At 39.7% G+C, this 24,537-nt stretch overlaps 1 long non-coding RNA gene across 2 annotated transcripts; it reads right to left on the bottom strand.

The window, feature by feature from the left end:
* Positions 1 to 553: 553 nt before the first annotated feature.
* Positions 554 to 21,161, bottom strand: LOC147577129 (uncharacterized). Of its 2 annotated transcripts, none has more exons than XR_015255752.1 (3): positions 21,062 to 21,161; positions 11,131 to 11,246; positions 554 to 842 (listed from the first exon to the last, which is right to left on the bottom strand). It is a non-coding gene; the product is annotated as an uncharacterized LOC147577129 (long non-coding RNA). The 2 variants fall into 2 exon arrangements; XR_015255753.1 differs by lacking the exon at positions 21,062 to 21,161 and adding an exon at positions 19,228 to 19,358.
* Positions 21,162 to 24,537: the final 3,376 nt, after the last annotated feature.

The raw sequence follows: 24,537 nt of genomic DNA, 5'->3' as shown, positions 1-24,537 counted from the left end.
TTGAGCCCCGCGTCAGTTCTGTGCTGACAGCTCAGAGCCTGGAGCCTGCTTCAGATTCTGTGTCTCCCTCTCTCTCTCTGCCCCTCCCCTGCTCTCTCTCTCTCAAAAATAAATAAACATTTAAAAAAAGATAGAGAAAATTGTGAGTGATTTGTTTCAAAGTTCTTTTGTTCTTTTTTATATTTATTTTCGAGAGGGAGAGAGAGGGAGAGAGAAAGAGCGCACACACACACACACACACACACACACACACACACACGTATGAGCAGGGGAGGGGTGGAGAGAGAGGGAGACACAGAATCTGAAGCTCCAGGCTCTGAGCTGTCAGCAAAGGGACCAACAAAGGGCTTGAACTCACAAACAGAGAGATCATGACCTGAGCTGAAGTCGGACACTTAACCCACTGAGCCATCCAAATGCCCCTCAAAGTTCTTTTTTCTACATCCTCTCAGCCTGAATTCTCATGAGTTCATTTTGTTCTATATTCATTTGGACATTTAACTCCTTTGTGAAGGAAGGAAGAAAAGAAGGAAGGAAGAGGGAGAGAAAGAGGGACAGAGAGGGAGGGAAGGAGGGAGGGAGGAATGAGGAAGGAAGGGAGGAGGGAGGAAAGAAAGAAAGGAAGGGAGAAAGGGAGAAAGAAAAAGAGATAGAAAAAGAGAAGAGGGGGAGAGGGAAAGAAAGAAAGAAAGAAAAGAAAGACAAAGTACAGTGAAAGCCTTCTTTAAAAAATACTATTTTTCATACAAATCATCTAGAATAATATTTCTCAAGGTATAGTACATACATTATCTGAACAAAAATTACCTGACATACATGCTCAAATGATGATTCTTGGGTACCTGTTGAGAAATAGATCATTAAAAACTTTGAGATCACGGCCTAGGAATGCACATTTGTAACAAATTATTTATGTGGATTTTATGCATTCTCAAACTTGAGAAGCACTTACCCAGTCCAACTTTCTTGTTTCAGAGGAAAAGAATTAACTAGTGAAGTGAATAATCTCCCAGAAATAGAGTTAAATATGCCTCTCTTTGGGAGTGTTGCTGTTCAGTTATTAAGAACAAGTTACTTTATGATTTTTCTCATTGAGAAAACCTCAAGGTACAGCACTGAAAACTCAAACGACTACAGGAGAGAGGAGGTGATATAAATGACTGAGGCAGACCTAGTCTAAGACAACATAGGCAACGAGGGAAAAGTTGTGAACTGGCAACAGAATAATCAAAGAACCCAGAGGAAGAGAGAGTTTCGTTAAAGACCCAGGAATGGGAAATAAGAAAAATGCCATGACCTCTACAGTACAAAGGTTACACAGTGGCAGAACAGAAAACCCCATGGAGGTCATGAATTGCCTTTGGCCCAAGGATGGCTCTGTTGCCTCACTTGTGAGTGAGGGCTTCAGCCACCTCCATTTGACTTCAAACATTCTAATTGATGAAGTTCTTCTTTCCAACTTGTCTCTTCACTCAAGCAAAAGCACCTGAGGGTGAAGCGTCCCCTGAGGGGAACTGAAATTACCCCTCAGGCAATAAGGACTGCCCGGAGCCAGCAAGACCCTGCTCAGGATTGACTCCAAGACGATGGTCAACCTCATTTTCACTGTCCACCTGCAAGTACCCACCATTGCCCCACATTTTCCTTATACTATATAAACCTAGAAGTATTTTCAGCACTTGGGAGACAGAGTTTGAGATGCTGGTCCTCTGTCTTCCCAGGGTTGGTCTCTCTGAAATAAATCCCTTGCTTGTTTCACCTCCACTCATCTCTCTGCCTTTGTATTTTGTCAGCTCTGAGTGGCCAAACCTGGTCTGCTTGGGACCCCCAGAGCATGTGCTCTTACATCCTTACACCCTTGGCTGCACTTGGTGGGCAAACATGTTTCCTGACTGTTTACTGTATAGAAGGCAGGATTGGGTAAGAGAAGTTTGATCTTAGGATCTCCAGGCGGTGGCCGAAACTGAGTATATGACACATAATGAATTGCCCTAAATGTTAAGGTGGATGAACATTCATTTTTTTCGTATCCTTTTGAAGACATACATGCAGACACAATTCCTTTGAATTTATGTGCAGAAACAATTCCTTTAGAATCTATAATTCTATGAACATTCTGTCACTTTTGTATATAATGGAGTCAATCAAGAGTTTATTGTGCTCCCCAATAAGATCTTCTTGTAACAAGGTCAACATCAGGAGTCCCCAAAGAGCAGGATCCCTGCTGACTCTTGTTCATGACTCCTCCAATAAACAGCTTGACCTCTCAAGAAATTTTCGATTTTCATTTTTTAATGGCCCCTTATTATAAACAACCTGCCCTCTCAAGGCCTGCCAGATCAAAAGCTAATTCTTAGGTACTATTATTTCTATGCAAGAGGAGAAGAAAAAATATTTTTGAATTGGAATGGAGAATCTAATTTTGACTCATCAGAGTACGTCTCGATGTAGCAAAAACAACTGTTCCCTTTAAAAAACCTCCAAGGTGGGGCGCCTGGGTGGCGCAGTCGGTTAAGCGTCCGACTTCAGCCAGGTCACGATCTCGCAGTCCGTGAGTTCGAGGCCCGCGTCAGGCTCTGGGCTGATGGCTCAGAGCCTGGAGCCTGTTTCCGATTCTGTGTCTCCCTCTCTCTCTGCCCCTCCCCCGTTCATGCTCTGTCTCTCTCTGTCCCAAAAATAAATAAACGTTGAAAAAAAAAAATTTAAAAAACCTCCAAGGTAAGCAGCCAGAGGCACATTGGCAAAAACAAGACTCAACTTTACACTTCTGGGACTCTGAAGAGAATGCATTTAAGATTCACAACAAGCTACAAAGAGTTTCTGCTGCTGCTGTTGGAATCACTGGCCTTTGCCAGTCAGGGGCAGCTGAGATCTGTCCACTTACTCATTTTATCTCCCTGCCATTGCTGATTGCTAATTTCCTGAGTATTAATTACAAAGTTCAGTCCTTCCCCCATTGAGTCTGAAATAGAGAATGAGGGCTAACTTTAGAACAAAAGCCATCAAATTCCCCCATCTACTCAGAACATTTAAGGCCAAGGACATGCAAAGCAAAGAGACACATTCCTCCCCTTTCAGGAAAATTTCTGTGAAATTAGGATGACTCAAACATTCCTCTCGGTCCTTAAAATAAAGGGTGAGTGTTAAAGGCATTCCTTTTTTGAATGGCCCTAAAAAATCCTTTTTTGAATGGCCCTAAAAAAATCCTTTTCTGGGAAATCTAGAAAGAGGGGTGAAATTATCTCAGCTCATTGAACACAAATAAATGTTCAGGCCATCCTTTCCTGCATGATTAAACCATTGTCTTAATCACAGACTGGCCTCTAATTCCCAAATGAATGCATTGCCTTGGTGCTGTTATTCAAGAGAAAAGAAAAAGAAGAATTTTGAGAAATTAACTTTCTTTGCTTTTGATCTTGGGGACAAATTGCATACTTGGGAGCTACCAGCTTGTTGTTTAGGCCACAAGATTCAATATGTAGCACATCCTCATACTTCTTTACCAAGAATTTGTTTTATGATTACCAATTTCCACGTGGAACAGAGAGGAAAGTCAGAGAAAAGACCGGGCCAATCTACCATATTAGCTGATGTTGCAGGTGGCAGGCATGTAAGAGTTTCTGACAGCCACAAACACAATTTACTCAAGTGCTGTCAGGGGGCTAGAATTTTAAGGCAAAATACATCTTCCATTGAAAACATTTCCCAAAAAATTGTGAGAAAGTGAATGGGGAAAGCTGAGAGCAAGTCAAATGTGAATCTCATGTACGTGCATTCCCTTAGAAAGAATATTAAAACTCGACAATGGAGCAAGTGATACTCAATCCTGGGGAGAATATCTTGGGAGAATAGAGCAAATAGTCACACAAATACATTTCTGTCCTCTGTGTTTCAGATGAAAAATCATGTTAAAACTCATTTTCAGGAAGATGCCGGCGTAGGAGGACGCTGGGCTCACCGCGCGTCCTGCTGATCACTTAGATTCCACCTACACCTGCCTAAATAACCCAGAAAACCGCCAGAGGATTAGCAGAATGGAGTCGCCGGAGCCAAGCGCAGACGAGAGGCCCACGGAAGAGGGTAGGAAGGGCGGCGAGGCGGTGCGCGCTCCAGAGACTGGCGGGAGGGAGCCGGGGCGGAGGGGCGGCTCACCGGCCAAGCAGAGCCCCCGAGTCTGGCTGGCAAAAGCGGAGGGGCCTGACGGACTGTGTTCTGACAGCAAGCGCGACATAGCGTCTGGGAGGTCATAAGTTAACAGCTCTGCTCAGAAAGCGGGAAGGCTGGAGGACAAAGGGAGGGAGAGCTGCTGAGCCCCTGGACGACAGAGCTCAGTTTGGTGGGGAACAAAGGCGCTCGCCAGCGCCATCTCCCCCGCCCATCCCCCAGCCAAAATCCAAAAGGGAATCAGTTCCTTGCAGGGAACTTGCTCGCTCCGCGCAAACACCCAACTCTGTGCTTCTGCGGAGCCAAACCTCTGGCAGCGGATCTGACTCCCTCCTGCTGCCACAGGGCCCCTCCTGAAGTGGATCACCTAAGGAGAAGCGAGCTAAGCCTGCCCCTCCTGCCCCCGTGCACCTTGCCGATCCACCCCAGCTAATACGCCAGATCCCCAGCATCACAAGCCTGGCAGTGTGCAAGTAGCCCAGACAGGCTATGCCACCCCACAGTGAATCCCGCCCCTAGGAGAGGGGAAGAGAAGGCACACACCAGTCTGACTGTGGCCCCAGCGGTGGGCTGGGGGCAGACATCAGGTCGGACTGCGGCCCCGCCCACCAACTCCAGTTATACACCACAGCACAGGGGAAGTGCCCTGCAGGTCCTCACCACTCCCGGGACTATCCAAAATGACCAAGTGGAAGAATTCCCTTCAGAAGAATCTCCAGGAAATAACAGCTAATGAACTGATCAAAAAGGATTTAAATAATATAACAGAAAGTGAATTTAGAATAATAGTCATAAAACTAATCGCTGGGCTTGAAACAGTATAGAGGACAGCAGAGAATCTCTTGCTACAGAGATCAAGGGACTAAGGAACAGTTACGAGGAGCTGAAAAGCGCTTTAAACGAAATGCAAAACAAAATGGAAACGACGACAGCTCGGATTGAAGAGGCAGAGGAGAGAATAGGTGAACTAGAAGATAAAGTTATGGAAAAAGAGGAAGCTGAGAAAAAGAGAGATAAAAAAATCCAGGAGTATGAGGGGAAAATTAGAGAACTAAGTGATACACTAAAAAGAAATAATATACGCATCATTGGTATCCCAGAGGAGGAAGAGAGAGGGAAAGGTGCTGAAGGGGTACTTGAAGAAATAATAGCTGAGAACTTCCCTGAAGTGGGGAAGGAAAAAGGCATTGAAATCCAAGAGGCACAGAGAACTCCCTTCAGACGTAACTTGAATCGATCTTCGGCACGACATATCATAGTGAAACTGGCAAAATGCAAGGATAAAGAGAAAATTCTGAAAGCAGCAAGGGATAAACGTGCCCTCACATGTAAAGGGAGACCTATAAGACTCGTGACTGATCTCTCTTTTGAAACTTGGCAGGCCAGAAAGAATTGGCACGAGATCTTCAGTGTGCTAAATAGAAAAAATACGCAGCCGAGAATCCTTTATCCAGCAAGTCTGTCATTTAGAATAGAAGGAGAGATAAAGGTCTTCCCAAACAAACAAAAACTGAAGCAATTCATCACCACTAAACCAGCCCTACAAGAGATCCTAAGGAGGATCCTGTGAGACAAAGTACCAGAGACATCAATACAAGCCTAAAACATACAGACGTCACAATGACTCTAAACCCGTATCTTTATATAACAACACTGAATGTAAATGGATTAAATGCGCCAACCAAAAGACATAGGGTATCAGAATGGATAAAAAAAAAACAAGACCCATCTATTTGCTGTCTACAAGAGACTCATTTTAGACCTGAGGACACCTTTAGATTGAGAGTGAGGGGATGGAGAACTATTTATCATGCTACTGGAAGCCAAAAGAAAGCTGGAGTAGCCATACTTATATCAGACAAACTAGACTTTAAATTAAAGGCTGTAACAAGAGATGAAGAAGGGCATTATATAATAATTACAGGGTCTATTCATCAGGAAGAGCTAACAATTATAAATGTCTATGCACCGAATACCGGAGCCCCCAAATATATAAAACAATTACTCATAAACATAAGCAACCTTATTGAGAAGAATGTGGTAATTGCAAAGGACTTTAACACCCCACTTACAGAAATGGATAGATCATCTAGACACATGGTCAATAAAGAAACAGGGCCCTGAATGATACATTGGATCAGATGGACTTGACAGATATATTTAGAACTCTGCATCCCAAAGCAACAGAATATACTTTCTTCTCGAGTGCACATGGAACATTCTCCAAGATAGATCATATACTGGGTCACAAAACAGCCCTTCATAAGTTGACAAGAATTGAATTTATACCATGCATACTTTCAGACCACAATGCTATGAAGCTTGCAATCAACCACAGGAAAACGTCTGGAAAACCTCCAAAAGCATGGAGGTTAAAGAACACCCTACTAAAGAATGAGTGGGTCAACCAGGCAATTAGAGAAGAAATTAAACAATATATGGAAACAAACGAAAATGAAAATACAACAATCCAAACGCTTTGGGACGCAGTGAAGGCAGTCCTGAGAGGAAAATACATTGCAATCCAGGCCTATCTCAAGAAACAAGAAAAATCCCAAATACAAAATTTAACAGCACACCTAAAGGAAATAGAAGCAGAACAGCAAAGGCAGCCTAAACCCAGCAGAAGAGAAATAATAAAGATCAGAGCAGAAATAAACAATATAGAATCTAAAAAAAACTGTAGAGCAGATCAACAAAACCAAGAGTTGGTTTTTTGAAAAAATAAACAAAATTGACAAACCTCTAGCCAGGCTTCTCAAAAAGAAAAGGGAGATGAGGGGCGCCTGGGTGGCGCAGTCGGTTAAGCGTCCGACTTCAGCCAGGTCAAGATCTCACGGTCCGTGAGTTCAAGCCCCGCGTCGGGCTCTGGGCTGATGGCTCAGAGCCTGGAGCCTGTTTCCGATTCTGTGTCTCCCTCTCTCTCTGCCCCTCCCCCGTTCATGCTCTGTCTCTCTCTGTCCCAAAAATAAATAAACGTTGAAAAAAAAAATTAAAAAAAAAAAAAAAGGGAGATGACCTAAATAGATAAAATCATGAATGAAAATGGAATTATTACAACCAATCCCTCAGAGATACAAACAATTATCAGGGAATACTATGAAAAATTATATGCCAACAAATTGGACAACCTGGAAGAAATGGAAAAATTCCTAAACACCCACACACTTCCAAAACTCAATCAGGAGGAAATAGAAAGCTTGAACAGACCCATAACCAGCGAAGAAATTGAATCGGTTATCAAAAATCTCCCAACAAATAAGAGTCCAGGACCAGATGGCTTCCCAGGGGAGTTCTACCAGACGTTTAAAGCAGAGATAATACCTATCCTTCTCAAGCTATTCCAAGAAATAGAAGGGGAAGGAAAACTTCCAGACTCATTCTATGAAGCCAGTATTACTTTGATTCCTAAACCAGACAGAGACCCAGTAAAAAAAGAGAACTACAGGCCAATATCCCTGATGAATATGGATGCAAAAATTCTCAATAAGATACTAGCAAATCGAATTCAATGGCATATAAAAAGAATTATTCACCATGATCAAGTGGGATTCATTCCTGGGCTGCAGGGCTGGTTTAACATTCGCAAATCAATCAACGTGATACATCACATTAACAAAAAAAAAAAAAGAGAAGAACCATATGATCCTGTCAATCAATGCAGAAAAGGCCTTTGACAAAATCCAGCACCCTTTCTCAATAAAAACCCTTGAGAATGTTGGGATAGAAGGAACATACTTAAAGATCATAAAAGCCATTTATGAAAAGCCCACAGCTAACATCATCCTCAATGAGGAAAAACTGAGAGCTTTTTCCCTGAGATCAGGAACACGACAGGGATGCCCACTCTCACCACTGTTGTTTAACACAGTGCTGGAAGTTCTAGCATCAGCAATCAGACAGCAAAAGGAAATCAAAGGCATCAAAATTGGCAAAGATGAAGTCAAGCTTTTGCTTTTTGCAGATGACATGATATTATACATGGAAAATCCGATAGACTCCACCAAAAGTCTGCTAGAACTGATACATGAATTCAGCAATGTTGCAGGATACAAAATCAATGTACAGAAATCAGTTGCATTCTTATACCCTAACAATGAAGCAACAGAAAGACAAATAAAGAAACTGATCCCATTCACAATTGCACCAAGAAGCATAAAATACCTAGGAATAAATCTAACCAAAGATGTACAAGATCTGTATGCTGAAAACTATAGAAAGCTTATGAAGGAAATTGAAGAAGATATAAAGAAATGGAAAGACATTCCCTGCTCATGGATTGGAAGAATAAATATTGTCAAAATGTCAATACTACCCCAAGCTATCTACACATTCAATGCAATCCCAATCAAAATTGCACCAGCATTCTTCTCGAAGCTAGAACAAGCAATCCTAAAATTCATATAGAACCACAAAAGGCCCCGAGTATCCAAAGTAATTTTGAAGAAGAAGACCAAAGCAGGAGGCATCACAATCCCAGACTTTAGCCTCTACTACAAAGCTGTCATCATCAAGACAGCATGGTATTGGCACAAAAACAGACCCATAGACCAATGGAATAGAATAGAAACCCCAGAACTAGACCCACAAACATATGGCCAACTAATCTTTGACAAAGCAGGAAAGAACATCCAATGGAAAAAAGTCTCTTTAACAAATGGTGCTGGGAGAACTGTACAGCAACATGCAGAAGGTTGAAACTAGACCACTTTCTCACACCATTCACAAAAATAAACTCAAAATGGATAAAGGACCTGAATGTGAGACAGGAAACCATCAAAACTTTAGAAGAGAAAGCAGGAAAAGACCTCTCTGACCTCAGCTATAGCAATCTCTTACTTGACACATCCCCAAAGGCAAGGGAATTAAAAGCAAAAATGAACTACTGGGACCTCATGAAGATAAAAAGCTTCTGCACAGCAAAGGAAACAACCAACAAAACTAAAAGGCAACCAACGGAATGGGAAAAGATATTTGCAAATGACATATCAGACAAAGGGCTAGTATCCAAAATCTATAAAGAGCTCACCAAACTCCACACCCGAAAAACAAATAACCCAGTGAAGAAATGGGCAGAAAACATGAAAAGACACTTCTCTAAAGAAGACATCCGGATGGCCAATAGGCACACGAAAAGATGTCCAACGTCGCTCCTTATCAGGGAAATACAAATCAAAACCACACTCAGATATCACCTCACGCCAGAGTGGCCAAAATGAACAAATCAGGAGACTATAGATGCTGGAGAGGATGTGGAGAAACGGGAACCCTCTTGCACTGTTGGTGGGAATGCAAATTGGTGCAGCCGCTCTGGAAAGCAGTGTGGAGGTTCCTCAGAAAATTAAAAATAGACCTACCCTATGACCCAGCAACAGCACTGCTAGGAATTTATCCAAGGGATACAGGAGTACTGATGCATAGGGGCACTTGTACCCCAATGTTTATAGCAGCACTCTCAACAATAGCCAAATGATGGAAAGAGCCTAAATGTCCATCAACTGATGAATGGATAAAGAAATTGTGGTTTATATACACAATGGAATACTAAGTGGCAATGAGAAAGAATGAAATATGGCCTTTTGTAGCAACGTGGATGGAAATGGAGAGTGTGATGCTAAGTGAAATAAGCCATACAGAGAAAGACAGATACCATATGGTTTCACTGTTACGTGGATCCTAAGAAACTTAACAGAAACCCATGGGGGAAGGGAAGGAAAAAAAAAAAAAAAGAGGTTAGAGTGGGAGAGAGCCAAAACATAAGAGACTCTTAAAAACTGAGAACTGAGGGTTGATGGGGGGTGGGAGGGAGGGGAGGGTGGGTGATGGGTATTGAGGAGGGCACCTTTTGGGATGAGCACTGGGTGTTGTATGGAAACCAACTTGACAATAAATTTCATATATTAAAAAAAAAAGAAAGAAAGAATATCAAAACTCTATAGAATTAAAAAAAAAATATGAAACTTGAAAACACAGACTAAAACCTGAAAACCAATGTCAATGTTGTCGAGTTGTTACAGAACCAGGCTGGATCGCTGGCGGAAAAACCAAGCGGCACTCTGAGATCTTGGTGGATCAGAGATTTATTTAACACCAGCGGGCTCAAGGAAACCGTTTCTCCAAAGATCTGAGCCCGAATGCAGGTGGCAAGGGTAATTTACAGTGTTATCTTCCTCATTCATGGCGGCTTTAGCGCCTGCGGCAAACAGGGCAGGAAGAACCCGGAAGAGGAGTCGCTAAACTAGGAACTAGAGCTTATTTTAATCTCGTCAGCCATTTTATTTTTTCAACGTTTGTTTTTTTTATTTTTATTTTTGGGACAGAGAGAGACAGAGCATGAACGGGGGAGGGGCAGAGAGAGAGGGAGACACAGAATCGGAAGCAGGCTCCAGGCTCCGAGCCATCAGCCCAGAGCCTGATGCGGGGCTCGAACTCACGGACCGCGAGATCGTGACCTGGCTGATGTCGGACGCTTAACCGACTGCACCACCCAGGCGCCCCTCGTCAGCCATTTTATGGCACAGAACTCTACTTATTTTCCCAACAGAGTGACTCTGTGACTCAGTCCAGTCAAAGACATTAACCTTCTCTATAGCCTCCATTTCTTCTCTGTAAGATGAGAGATGCGGGACTAGGCAAATGGTACTCAATCTTTCCTCTCAAAATGTCTATGGATATGCCATGATTAAAAAACCTAATGGAAATTATCTTTATATCTGAAAAAAAAATATGCTCATCTAGCTAATCATCCTTTCCTCAGCTGAACTTAAATCTATTCGAAACAGTACGTGTGATAATCATACACTGGTCAGAGGCAATGTTCAGCTTGAGGCCCTCTGACTTACTCAGAGCTGTTGAGATCAGCCCATCTCCCCCATACCCTCATGCACCCGGCGCAATCCCACACCTCTGTCACCTCCCCACCATGTTGAACACGATTTGACACTGGGTCCATTAATTCCTCCATACCAAATGGTTGATGAATGATGACAGCATGTCGGCTAATGTTCCACCATCTCTTGGACACCTTTCTTCCTCCTCCATCTTCCCCTTCTCTTTGCTCCTCTTCTTTTTGCTCTCCCCCTCTGGAGCAAAAAATGTGTCATGTCGGGCCATTTAGCTGTTTCTGTTTGAAAAATTATTACGACCTTGAGTTTTCCTTTTGTACCCTGCATAACTTATCCAAGTTTTGCCTTTTCATTTCAGACTAATGTTGGCGTTGTTGAAGATGCATTCTCTCTACCTCCTAATGTTATGGAAACGGTCTGGATCACCCAGTAAAACAACCAAGCGGCACTCAGAGATCGTGGAAGGCAGGAGGTTTATTTTATACCTGCAGGCTCAGAGGAGATAACTCTCCAGAGGTCTGAGCCCACAGCATAAGCAGAGGGGACAATGTACAGTCTGTTACTTCTGCATTCCACACTAGTAGTAATTTGGCACCACTGGCAAGAGGAACAGGAAGAAGAACCCGGAAGGGGAGTTTTTGGGTGGGGACCGGAATTACCCCATCAGTCCCGTCAGCCATCTTATAACAGATTTTTCCCTATCAGTAACACATATATCTTTGATGAATAATAATTCATTGTCATTTGATGAATAAAATAATACAATGAGGATATTACACAGTGTTCTCCAGACTAATGCTTGATCAAATATCTGGTTACCTTGGCCTTGCCAAATTGGCACATAAAGTAAACCTCATAATGAATTATTACTTATTGTTAAATGTAATTTGATAAATCAATTCCTTCAAAAATGTGAATTCCAGATTTTGAAAAGTCTGAAGACTACAGATAAAGAAGTTTTGTAAGATCTTTCCCAAATTCAAGGAAGGAGAAAAATCCTGACCCAGCTGATTCTCTGTTGAGTAGTTTGGCAGTATTAAGGGTTTCTACTAACCTCTAAGTCTATTTTGAAAAGATGAGTTCAAGGTCCTCTACCTCTAATCCCTTGTACTTACAGTGGAAATGACTGTTTTTATTTGATATACTCTGAGGGCCACTTTTCCCTTGCTTCTTTCCCCTGTTTATTGTTTTGTTTTTGTTTATTTTCGCTAAGATAGTCTTAGAGCCTGCAGAAATAGGAGAGAAATGCTGATTGGCCCAGAGATTATCTCTTAGGAGATTTTAAGGATATGTGAATATGGCAAAAGCTTGAAACATTGAGGAATTAAAAATAAGTCAAAACAGAAATATACTATAGTAATTACCTTTGGATTTTTATTGGATGGACCTAAATATTTGTTTGGAAGTCATCTAGGAATAAGCTCTGGGGCAACCCACACTTCCCCTCCTCTTTCTCCTGCCAAGTTTTGCTTCCTAGATCTGGCTAGTCGGAAATGACTGAGAGTGCACGGCTTCCCATTTCCTTCCTGGACCAGGAATGTCTGCCACTTCTTAAAATGTCTGCATCTCCAGAAAGTTTGCCAGCCAAAAGACTTCTCCTCTAAATGGACAAATGGCTGTAAGCATTTTATCTTGTTATGTTTGGATTTTAAGTATAAAGTTAGACCTAGATATACATTTAAATTAGATAAAAGCAGGAACACCTGTCTCCCCACAATACAACAGCCCCACTGCAACATATGTTCCTGAGAAAAGGAAACACACACGCATATCTCAGCTCCCAATTTGAAAATCGATGTTCATCTTTCAGAATACATTTTAGAATTAATGTGCTTTGGTGGAGATAAAAATGGAAAAATAATTAGACACTATCCTCCTTATTTGCATTCTTCAGACTCATTCCTGATTAAGCTAGTAAGGTGGGGTTTTGTTTTGTTTTGTTTTGTTTTCCCACTGATGGCATTTTTTCTGGAATGGTAATTAAATCTCAGCCACGAAGAATGACCCACCAGCACCATAGGTAAGCCATTTTCCGAGACACAGCTCTCAAATTGTCTAGGAAGCAGTTGTTTTTGAAATGAGAACTTTTGTGCAAAGGCAGAAAGACTGTGTGCTATTAGAACTAGAACTTATGAGCTCCAAAAGGTAAGGTGGGGCCCAAACTTCCCTCTGGAAATTGGTGAAATCCAGGCCTTATTTCCCTGGTGTGTTTGTGTGAGTTTCTGTGTGTGTGTGTGTGTGTGTGTGTGTGTGTGTGTGTGTGTGCGTGTGTGTGTGTATGTGTGTGTGTGTATGTTGGGACTGAAAGGGAAAGAATACAAAAACTCTGTAAGCTTGAAAATACAGAATGTGCAAATCACTGAACTCGGTTACAACGTCTGTTGGATGGAATTGGCAAGAAGCCGAAGCTGAAAGTAATGGTGTGGACAGCCTCACCCCATTACTTTCAAAGCAATTGATTCTGTTGTAGCCATTATATCACTCTCGATTTAAAAAGAAAAAAAATGGAGGTGGTTTATCATCTCTCCCTTGTAATGGATAGGAACATAAATTTGCTCTCAATGTGGAATAAGTGAACTAAATATAAGGTACTCACTCAGCTTGTGAGTCTCTGCATCTGACCCAATGATGAGATGACATATGCTCAGCTCTATGGCCAACATTCATATTTGCTTCCTGTGTGAGGGAGTTATTGGGTTGTGTGCTTGTCGAAAATGGCTTCTGAGAATCAGACCAGCTTGAAGGAAAGAGAGATATTTATCACAGTCAGTCATTCCTCAATGTTTGAATATAATGTATCATGTGATGATAAAATAAATATATTTTAGGGTCTGGAATTACTACTATTGTCTGTCTTTGGGTATATGATTTTTGTTGTTTATTAGACTATTAGCTAGAAAGAGATACTACTAATTAAGACTGCTTATGTCATCCTATAGATCAGATTCTTCTTTTTTTTGAAGCTGAAAAAAGAAAATTCTGTACTCAATACCAAATGCATAGTTATTCACACCTACATGATCAGCTGTTTGTTCAAAAGTTGTTCTACCAACAGGGTTAAAAATAAACAAATCCCCCCAAGAAAACAATGTCACATCAGTAGTGACAGTCAAAGGGTAAGTTAGGAACAAGGAAAGTCAAATACATTTTATAAAGTGTGTAGTTGCGTGGTTAACTGTTTAAGTGAATTGTTTTACGCCATTTGGTCTGGTTGCTGGGTAAGGAGAAATCTAGGCACAGTTAGAAAGGGCTTTGCAGCATCGTTTCCAGGTGGCTAGGTGATGACCAGTTCATGTCTCTGGGTTTAACACATGCAATGGTTCTCAAACTTTGCTGCACATTGGAATCACCTTGGATTCACCTTTTTTTTTTTTTTTTTTTTTGAGAGAGAGACAGAGACAGAGACAGAGAGAGTGGGAAAGGGGCAGAGAGAGAGGGAAAGAGACAGAATCCCATGTAGGCTCTGCACTAAATGTGCAGAGCCTGATGTGGGGCTGGAACTCACAAACCTTGAGATCATGACCTGAGCCAAAACCGAGTCAGACACTTAACTGTCTGAGTCACCCAGGCATCCCACTGGATTCACTTCTAAGACATACTGATGACTGTGTCCTCTCCCCAGACATGTAGATTTAAATTTTCTGAATTTTGTCCTGATTATCAGGACTTTTAAAAGCTCCTTATGTTTCACTGGGCAATAAGAATTCAGAGCCCTAATTTTCAGAAAGTAGGTTTCCAGTTATGGCCAACTGTCTCACAAATGCAGGCACTTGAGCTCACCTTGGTCTGGGTTTGAGAAACACCTATTACCTTTCAAGTATGCACAAAACCCATAGTTTGTCTTTCTATGTCAAGGTATTAATATCTTCAAATACCACTGAAGTCCTACTTTCATTTTTAGGAATCAAAAGCTCAACTGGAACTTACTAGAAATGGTTGATGACTCATTCCATTGTTAAAATTAAGTAAATTCTAAATATTGATAACAAGTTATCCTTTAGCTTTCAATCTACCTCTCAAAAAATTTTGATTTAGGTAAGAAAATTCAAACCATGAAGGTCAAAAGGGTACAAACTTCCAGTTATAAGAGGAATACGTTCTAGGAATCTAATGTACCGCATGGTGACTATAGTTAACAATACTATATTGCATATTGAAGTTGCTCAGAGGGTAAATCTTAAATGTTTTTACCATAATAACAACAAAACAGTAATTATGTGAGGTGAAAGGTGTGTTGACTAACATTATTTCCATAAACATTTCACAATATATACATGTATCAAATCATAACATTGTATACAATATTATCGTCAATTTTATGTCAATAAAGCTAGGGGAAAATACTAAGGACCTTTGATAAAGCTTAAGTTTTGAGCTTTACTATCCCTTTTCTAAAAACATTTATTTATGTAAGCAGCTTATCTGAGATTATTGAAAATACTCTAGCACTTTTTCATTCAGAAGAGAATATATATCCTATATATTTTGTATAACACATATATATTCCACATATAGTAAGTATTCATGTACTTTTGTTATATTCACAAGAACTCAGCAAAATGGAATGAAAAACCACCCATGTTTTACAGATGAAGAAAATATATTTTTACGATGTGAAATGACTCATCCAAGGCTATTATTCATCTACAAAGTAAATGGAAATAGAATAAAAACATTTGTTTCCTCATTCTAAACTAATATATCCTTTTTCCAATATAGAGGTATATTCCAAAGACTGTCTGAACCTTAGTTCTTGTGAAGAGAAGCTAATTGAAATTAGGTAGGAGGAAACACATCTAAATACAAACTGAGTATGAGGAAATATTCCTGTATAATGAGAATACCTATTGCTGAATACCATTGCTAGGTAAAGAATTTTGAAATATCGTATGTGGCAACTGCCTCATGTAGGAATTAATTTTTAATGAATTAGAGACATCAAAAGAGAAATAGAAAGGAATTTATTTCTCTTTTGTTGACAGATATTTTCCACTGAAAAAAGTATCTTTATAATAATTCAATGAATGTTACGACCCTGAGAGATATACTTTGTCATTGATGTTATTTGTGAGACTCATAATTCAGAAATTGGATCGTAGAGTTAACTACTTAACTCTGTATCATATTCTTAAATATTTTTACCTTACAGACCTCCTTTAGAAACTAATAAAAATAACAGAAGCTCTCTCTGGAAAAATTTCTCATCATTACATTTTTTTATCAGACTCTTATTTTTTTTAAGTTAATCTCTATGCCTAATGTGGGACTTGAACTTACAGCCCCAAGATCAAGAGTCATACGCTCTCTCGACTGAGACAGCTAGGTGCTGCATCATCATTATATTTCCAATACAGTTTGAGAAATTCAAAGGCTCTGAGAGTGGTATAAGAATTCAACTGCTGCAGAGTAACCCAGTTAAATATATATTTGAGGCAAGGAGACTTCAAGTAAAATATTTTTGTTATGAAGAACTTTCCTGTTTAAAGAGTAACAGTGCCTGTCATATGTTGATCACTCTGTATATTTAGAATTATTATAACTTAAGATTTAAGAGATTGTCTATTTTCTCATTAGGAATTTTACCTATATTTAACAACACAGAACTATAACCAACTGATCACCGATATCTGGTGTCAGTGCAAAATAATAGCTAGGTTTGGTAGAATTACTAATAAAGACAACAAAATATCTACATACAGATATAGATGTCTACAATATATGTATATTTTATATGTATACAATGTCTCAGTTATCCTAAAAGCAAGCAAATGAAAGACTCTTCTCATAAGAGCTACTGGTAAATGAGTTGTTAAGACAATTCTGCAAAGCAGTTTAAACGGAGATTTTAGTGTTTTTTGGTTTCTTTTTAAGTTTATTTTATTTTAAGACAGAGAGAGAGTGTGTATGAGTGGGGGATGGGCAGAGAGAGAGGGAGAGAGAGAATTCCAAGCAGTTTCTGTGCTGTCAACGTGGAGCCTGATATAGGGCTCGAACTCATGAACTGTGAGATCATGACCTAAGCTGAAACCAAGAGTTGGATGCTTAACAGACTGGGCCATCCAAGAGCCCCAGGAGGCATTTCGGTTTAACTAGACTTCTTTCTCCCTAATCTTTAACAAATATCACTTACTAATTTTAATTTAACATTATTATTTTGGCCATTTTAAGATATACTCTCAAATCACTGTAAGTTGTCACAAACCTGTGTTTGACCTTCCCTAGAATTCATTGGGAAGGTTTAATATTTCAGAATTTAGTATCAAAAACTAGCACATAGGTGACTTTTGGTTTCAGTTCTAACCTGTAAAGAGCTTTGGAAATCTGTCGCTTCAGTCCTTAAAACAAGAAAAAGTGTGATAAGCTGAAAAGCACTGACAATTCTTGGACCCACCAGAGAACTAAGGTTTTGCAGGGCAAATCATCACTCCAAAATCAAGAGATCCAGGCACATCAGTGACATGCAGCAACTCAGATCTGCTTATCTGAAATAGCAGTTAGTGGAAACATAAGCTGGTAAAAATGCTTAAAAGATAACTTTGATAAATTGCTGGAGCTTGAGTATGGGGTAGCAGTGGTAGAGTGGTAATTCCTGGTGACTACAGTCTTAGGGGAACTCCCAGATTTTTATGGGTGCTATCTATAGGAGCCTCACTAGATTTTCACAAGAAAGAGCTAAGAGAGATTCTCTTGTAGCTCTGCCAAGGGGAGGAGTGGAAAATCATTGTGAAATATGCCCAGAGTCATCTCTATAACAAAGGCTCAGTCTCCAGAGGTAAAGAGTTTGCCAGAATCTTGTCTCAGCTTGAGGAAGGAAATCCTTCCCATTGCACCCTTCCAGCCTTTCTGTCTCACTGAAGGAGGAAAAAACATTAGTCAGCAAGAGTCAGGCTTCAAGGAAATAAATTAGGAATATTATAGCCAGAGAGAGGTACAGGGGGACAGGGAGAGAAAAAGCTCTACCAATGGAGAAATATTTGTGAAGTTCACAATCCCATCACAGATCTAACAGAACACTGATTGAGCTTTCGTTAGATTCTAGAATGCTTCCCACTCCGGTCCATTACCACAACACCAAAACAGCTCTGGCATGGTAACAATGGATTACAGCTTGAAAGAACTACAAGACACTTATTCTTTATGAGGAGGAATACTTAAGGAAGACTGAAGTCATGAGGGGGGACAATCACAAGGACACTAGAGAAATTTGATTCTCTAAGCACATATAGCTATACAACCATTAAACACAGTCCCATCCCTAGCTAGATTCACACAAATCCTCACAATAAAGGCCTGTTGACATCATTATGTCAGCTCCTATTACCCAAAATAACCCACCTGGCTTTCAACAAGAAAATTACACGGCACAACAAAAGGGAAACAAACTAACTCATAGTCTGATGAGGCAAAGCAGTGATCAGAGCCAAACTTAGATATGACAGATATTGAAAGTATTGGACAGGAAATTTAAAATAATTATGATTAATATGCTAAGGGCTCTCAGTTAAAAAGAAGACAAATTTGCAAGACTAAATAGGTAACATAGAGCGAAGAAATTCTAAGAAAGAATAAAAAGTAAATGACAAAAATCAAAAGGACTGTAACAGAAATGAACAAGTGCCTTTGATATGTTTGTCCAGTAGACTGGACACAACTGAGGAAAAGGATCAGTGAGCTGATGGGGTGCCTGAGTGGCTCAGTTGGTTAAGCACTGGACTTGAGCTCAGGTCATGATCTCACAGTGTGTGGGTTCAAGCCCTGCATGAGATGTTGTGCTGACAGCTCGGAGCCAGGAGCCTACTTGGGTTTCAGTGTCTCCCTCTCTCTCTGCCCCTCCCCTCATTGTGCTCTGTCTCTGTCTCTCTCTTTCTCCCTCTCCCTCTCAAAAATAAACATTAAAAAATTTTAAAAAATCAGTGAGCTTAAAGATATGTGCTTTTTGAAACTTTTTTTAAAGTTTATTTATTTATTTTGAGAGAAAGCAAGTAAGAACGTGAACAGGGAGGGACAGAGACAGAGGGAGAGAGAGAGAATACCAAGCAGGCTCCATGTAGTCGGCATGGAGCCCTACAGTGGGGCTTGAACCCAGGAACTGTGAGATCATGACCTGAGCTGAAACCAAGAGTCAGACACTTAACCAAGCCACCCAGGCACCCCTAAAGATATGTTAATAGAAATGGACATTACTAATTTCTGACAATGTGGAGCAACAGGAACTCACATTTGTTCGTGGTGGGCAGTCTGGCAATTTCTTACAAAGATGGACATAGCAGTCATCCTTCTAGGTGTTTACTCCATTGATTTGAAAACTTATCTCCACAAAAATGCTTGCGTGCAAATATTTATTGCAGCTTTATTATTGCCAACAACTGGAAGGAACCAAGGTGTTATTCAGTAGATGATTGGATAAACAAACTGAATAAACCCATACAACAGTCTACTCTTCAACAGTAAAAACGAATGAGCTATCCAGTGACACGAACATACAGATGAGCATTAAATGATATTCCTAAGTGAAAGCAGTCTGGAATTCTAACTATATAACATTCTGAAAAGAGCAAAACTATAGAGATAGTAAATAGATCAGCACTTCAGACTGGGAGGGGGGTTGAATAAGTGTGAGTAGGTGAAGCACAGGGAGAGATTTGTTGAGGGAGGTGAAGCTCTTCTGGATACATGTCACTGAATTTGTCAAACCCACAGAACTTTAAAGAATGATGCTTAATGTATATAAATTTAAAATAATACTTAGGAAGTTGAGATATTCCATTACAGAATGCAAAATATGTCAAAAGGATATAACTGTATTAAATGATCTCCCTGAAGGGGCTGGAGGGACGGTTACTGACTTAAGTAACTTTGAAAATGGAGTCTTGTACAACCAAAAGTAAAAAGTACACGGACATTGTACTCTAGTTGACAAAGTTGTGTCCCATGGGGATAAAGGTAAACAATTCTGAAATGATTTTACGTGCCTAATTCTGAAATTAGGCAATTAAGTAAATGGGTGGTAGATAATGAGGGCACGCTTCTGAGTGTTGGAGTGTGGGATTACAAATAAGCAAGGGGAGGGGGCTAGAATAACCTGTGTGGTAATGAATCAGAGTAAAAGACATCAGTATGAATCCCTGTTTAGCTTAATATAGGTAAAGTGGTTAGGAAAAGAAATATTTGTAGATATATATTTTATATGTGGGTTAGTATATACAAACATATATTTCCTTCTATCTTAGCTGACAGGGCCTAGAAGTAAATGGTGTCCCAACAGAAATGTGGACACCTAGTACCCAGATACTGGTTGCTAATATTCTACAATAAAAGGAACCAGGGATCTTTACAGAAGTGGCTGATTATAGGAGGGGCAGGAAATATTTAAGATGAGCCTGGGGCATTTGGTAATGAAGCAAAATTGAGCCACACAAAACAAAATAACACAATGATGAAGTATGTCAAAGGGACCCAGGAGTCAACTGAGAAAGTTCACTCAGCTGGAGTAATTTGGCCAAAGCTGGAGTAATTTGAGCAAAAAAAATAAATACGGCAGTAATGTATTATGACCCCAAAGTATAACGTTAAGTATCTAGGAGTCCATTGTGATATAAATAATTAATTGAGTAAATATTTATTTAATATATTATTTAGAATATAAATTATTATATAATTTATTTAATATAATAATAAATTATTCTCTGTAAGGGACTGATTTCCCTCACAGAGAATTCCAAATAATTCATGTAGATGCTCTACTCACAAGGAACTGGCAAATAACTTCTCACTCTTTAAATATGGGCGGCAGCACATAGTGATTTCCTTCCAAAAAGAATGTAGTGGAAAGCAGGAAAAAAGCATAACTTACCATGGAGAAACCTGGCAAATACTACCTCAGCCATGTGATCAATATCAACAGTGAGAAGTCATGTTAATTGTATATACATTGACATGATGTGATTATAATAGATTTTACCTCTATGATCTTCTTTCAAAAATCCATGAATCTAGTGTGATCATAAGAAAACCCCAGATAAATTCCAATCGAGGAATATTCTACAAAATACCTGAACAGCACTCCTCAAAACTGTGAGGTTATCAAAGACGAGGAAAGTCTGATAAGCTGTCACAGCCAAGAAGAGCTTGAGGAGACAATTAAATATAATGTAGGATCCCAGATGACAACCTGGAACATAAAAACGAGGTAAAAACTAAGGAAATGTGAATTAAGTATACACTTCACTTAATAATATTCTATCAACATTAATTCATTGACTGTGACAAACAGACCACACTATTATAAGATGTTAAAAACAGAGGGAACTGGGTGTAGGGCAGGGTATATGAGAATTCTGTACCTTTCTTTATGGGATTTTTTGTAAATCTAAAACTATTCTCAAATAAAAAGTTGATTTTAAACCTCGAATAGAGTGTCATTTGTCAAGTTCTTATGTTTCAAAGTTATAAATCATCTATCCCTTGCTAGAAGGTTATATCTACAAAAAAGGCTTACTTTTCATTTACTCCTCTACACCGATTTTTCTCTTCATTAGTGTCTGCATATACATATATATTATTTAAAATTTAGTTTATTCTCAAGAACATAAATCTTAAAGAGCTCTCTATTATCATCTAAAATGGTTACTTTACAGTTTGCTTTGCTAAGGCTCTCTGACATATGTTTAGATAGATGTGCACTATTTTAATTATTTCTCACATTTATGTTTTTGAGATGATGTATTTTTGCTCTTACAATGTGAATTAGACTCAAACTGCCTTTCCTTGAAGAGAACTTGTTTAAATCCACTAGACTAACTTTTAGCAACATATTGAAAAATCAGTCACTCTACCAAACTATATATAAATAGCTTTAATATGCAGATGCATCAAGTTTGATCTTTAAATAACCAACAGAAGCAAATTTAATAATAGAGATACATCAGCCTCGCTGGTTCACATTCTTGACTTTGAGTCTGTCATCTAATGGACTGTGAAAACCTGGTGAGACTCAGAGCGATTGCCTCTTGGAGGCATGTTAGCTACCGCACCTGAACACAAACACAAGCAGAATCCTAAAATGGCAAATTGTGCGTTCCGAGGCCAAATTGCAAGACCAGGCTGATATTTACACCTGCAATTGCAAACCAGAGAGCACAGTACATTACATGTTCCAAAGAGATATGGGATCACATTTCACAGGGACAGCCTGACTGCTGAAAATCATGGCCTTCACTGAGACACAATGAGTGTTCTTACCTATAGTCAGGATCACAGCGATGTGACCGTTTCGGGGAATGTCTTCCATTACACGTTCCACCTTCAAGGCTACTTCTTCTGCCACAAGAGAGGGATCAATCGGTGGATGTAAAGATCTAAGAGATCATTTGTTTATCAGGGATAGAGGTTTCGTGATTTTGGATCTCTGAAAGCCACAGAATAATTTTTACAAGTTTATTTCAAACATGGACGAGAGAAAAATTAAAGAATAAAAACAAGAGCAGTGGGTAAAGCATTTATTGGTTGAAAGTCTGTCTCATGATGAGAATTACATAGGATCTTAAATCACATGGATTTTCTGGCTGCGGAAATGTGGAGGAAAAAATAGGGAGGAAGGGGGGCAAACCTACAAGATAAAAATAAGGACTACAGACCTCAAGAAGACTTAGTCAAGGAAGGTGGGGACACTTAGTAAATATTTCCTAATTTATCAAAGGAATTTCTGAAAACATAATTTTTCTAGACAAATAGTTTTAGAAAAAGATAGAAAGGGGCACCTGGGTGGTTCAGTTGGCTGAGCGTCCGGCTTTGGCTCAGGTCATGATTGTTGATTGCGATGTGTGAGTTCGAGCCCCACATTAGGCTGGCTGCTGTCAGTGCAGAGCCTGCTTCAGAACCTCTGTCCCCTTCTCTCTCTGCCCCTTCTCCACTCACACTGTTTTTCTTAAAAATAAATAAACATTTAGGAAAAGACTGAAATATTCAAAGAAGATATTTCAAGACCACAGAACATAAAAATTGTGGGAAAATCTAAACATGACAGAACTGCAACCTTATAATATGAAAGACAACAAAAGTAATACCAATTGAAATATAACTGGTGCGACATGTTGGACAGATCGGGGGAAATAATACAAAACGGTAAGGAACTAAGATATAAAATTACTATAATTTAAATGATAGACAAAAGACAATGGAGAGTTAGATTCCTAAAGATCAGAACTAAGTAAAACAGAAAACATTAGAAATATAATAGAAGAAAACTAATGAATATGCAGATCAAAAGAACTCCGCATACCCCGGGATTTACTAATACAAAGCAAAATTATAATCAAGTCAAGAAAACAGTGAGGTCAGTTGTCAAGAGCACCAGGATGGAAGAGGGAGATAACTTCAGGTTGAGACACACTGAATTTATGGTTCTTTAAGGCATCCCACCCAATGAGATACTGACTAGGCAGGTGTACATGAACATCTTGACCTCAAATGTGTGTGTGTGTGTGTGTGTATATATATAGATATATATACACACATATATATCTTATATAGGATATTTGTGGAATTTAGTAAAAAAAAATAGAGAACACATGTATAAAAATCTGATGCATAATATATATAAATAATCGTGCCCATTATACAAAAAGCAATTTCAGAATCCAAAGACTATTTTTTGGAAATGTTTATTTATTTTTGAGAGAGAGAGTACACATGTATGCATGAGAGGTGGGAAGGGGCAGAGAGAGAAGGAAAGAGAATTCAGGGCAGGCTCCTCATGTCAGCACAGAGCCTGACATGGGGCTCAATCCTATAAACAATGAGATCATGACCTGAGCCAAAACCAAGAGTCAGATGCTTAATCAACTGAGCCACCCCGGTGCCCCCAAAGACTACTTAAAAGTTACATTAGATAAAAAGAAATTGATAGGGGCACCGGGGTGGCTCAGTCTGTTGAGTGTCCAACTTTGGCTCAGGTCGTGATCTCATAGTTCATGGGTTCAAGCCCCACATCAGGCTCACTGCTGTCACCCTGTCAGCCCAGAGCCTGCTTTGGATCCCCTGTCCCACCCTCTCTCTCTGTCCCTGCCCTGCTTGCACTCTCCCAAAAATAAATACTTTTTTAAAAGTATTTAAAAAAGAAATTAATAAAAGAGGCAATTTCTCTGCTGATCTCTTCATGGTGCCAGTTTCTCTGGTTGGATTGGAAAGGGCAGAAAGCTTGTGGCAGGTACAACATAAGAGTTGCTTTTTGCCAGTTTCTAATAGCTTATGCTTCAGTTTTTGATTGATTCTAAAAGTATGCTGAAAAGGAAGGTAGTGGATACCTCGCCCGAGAAAAGCAGTTAACCCATGATGATAGAGGTTTTTGTTTTGTTGTTTTTTTTGTTTTTTGTTTTTTGTTTTTTTAGTTTCGTGTTCCATCAGGTATGTTAAGTGCCCTCTGGGCACATGGGTGGCTCAGTCAGTTAAGAGTCCAACTCTTGATTTCAGCTCAGGTCATGATCCCACGGGTCCCACAAGACTGAGCCCCACTTCAGGCTCTGCACTG

Source organism: Puma concolor, chromosome C2, assembly GCF_028749965.1.
Source record: "Puma concolor isolate L17-30 chromosome C2, mPumCon1.1.hap2, whole genome shotgun sequence".
In the NCBI taxonomy this organism is placed as follows: Eukaryota; Metazoa; Chordata; class Mammalia; order Carnivora; family Felidae; genus Puma; species Puma concolor.
This window is presented reverse-complemented; position numbering and strand designations above follow the sequence as displayed.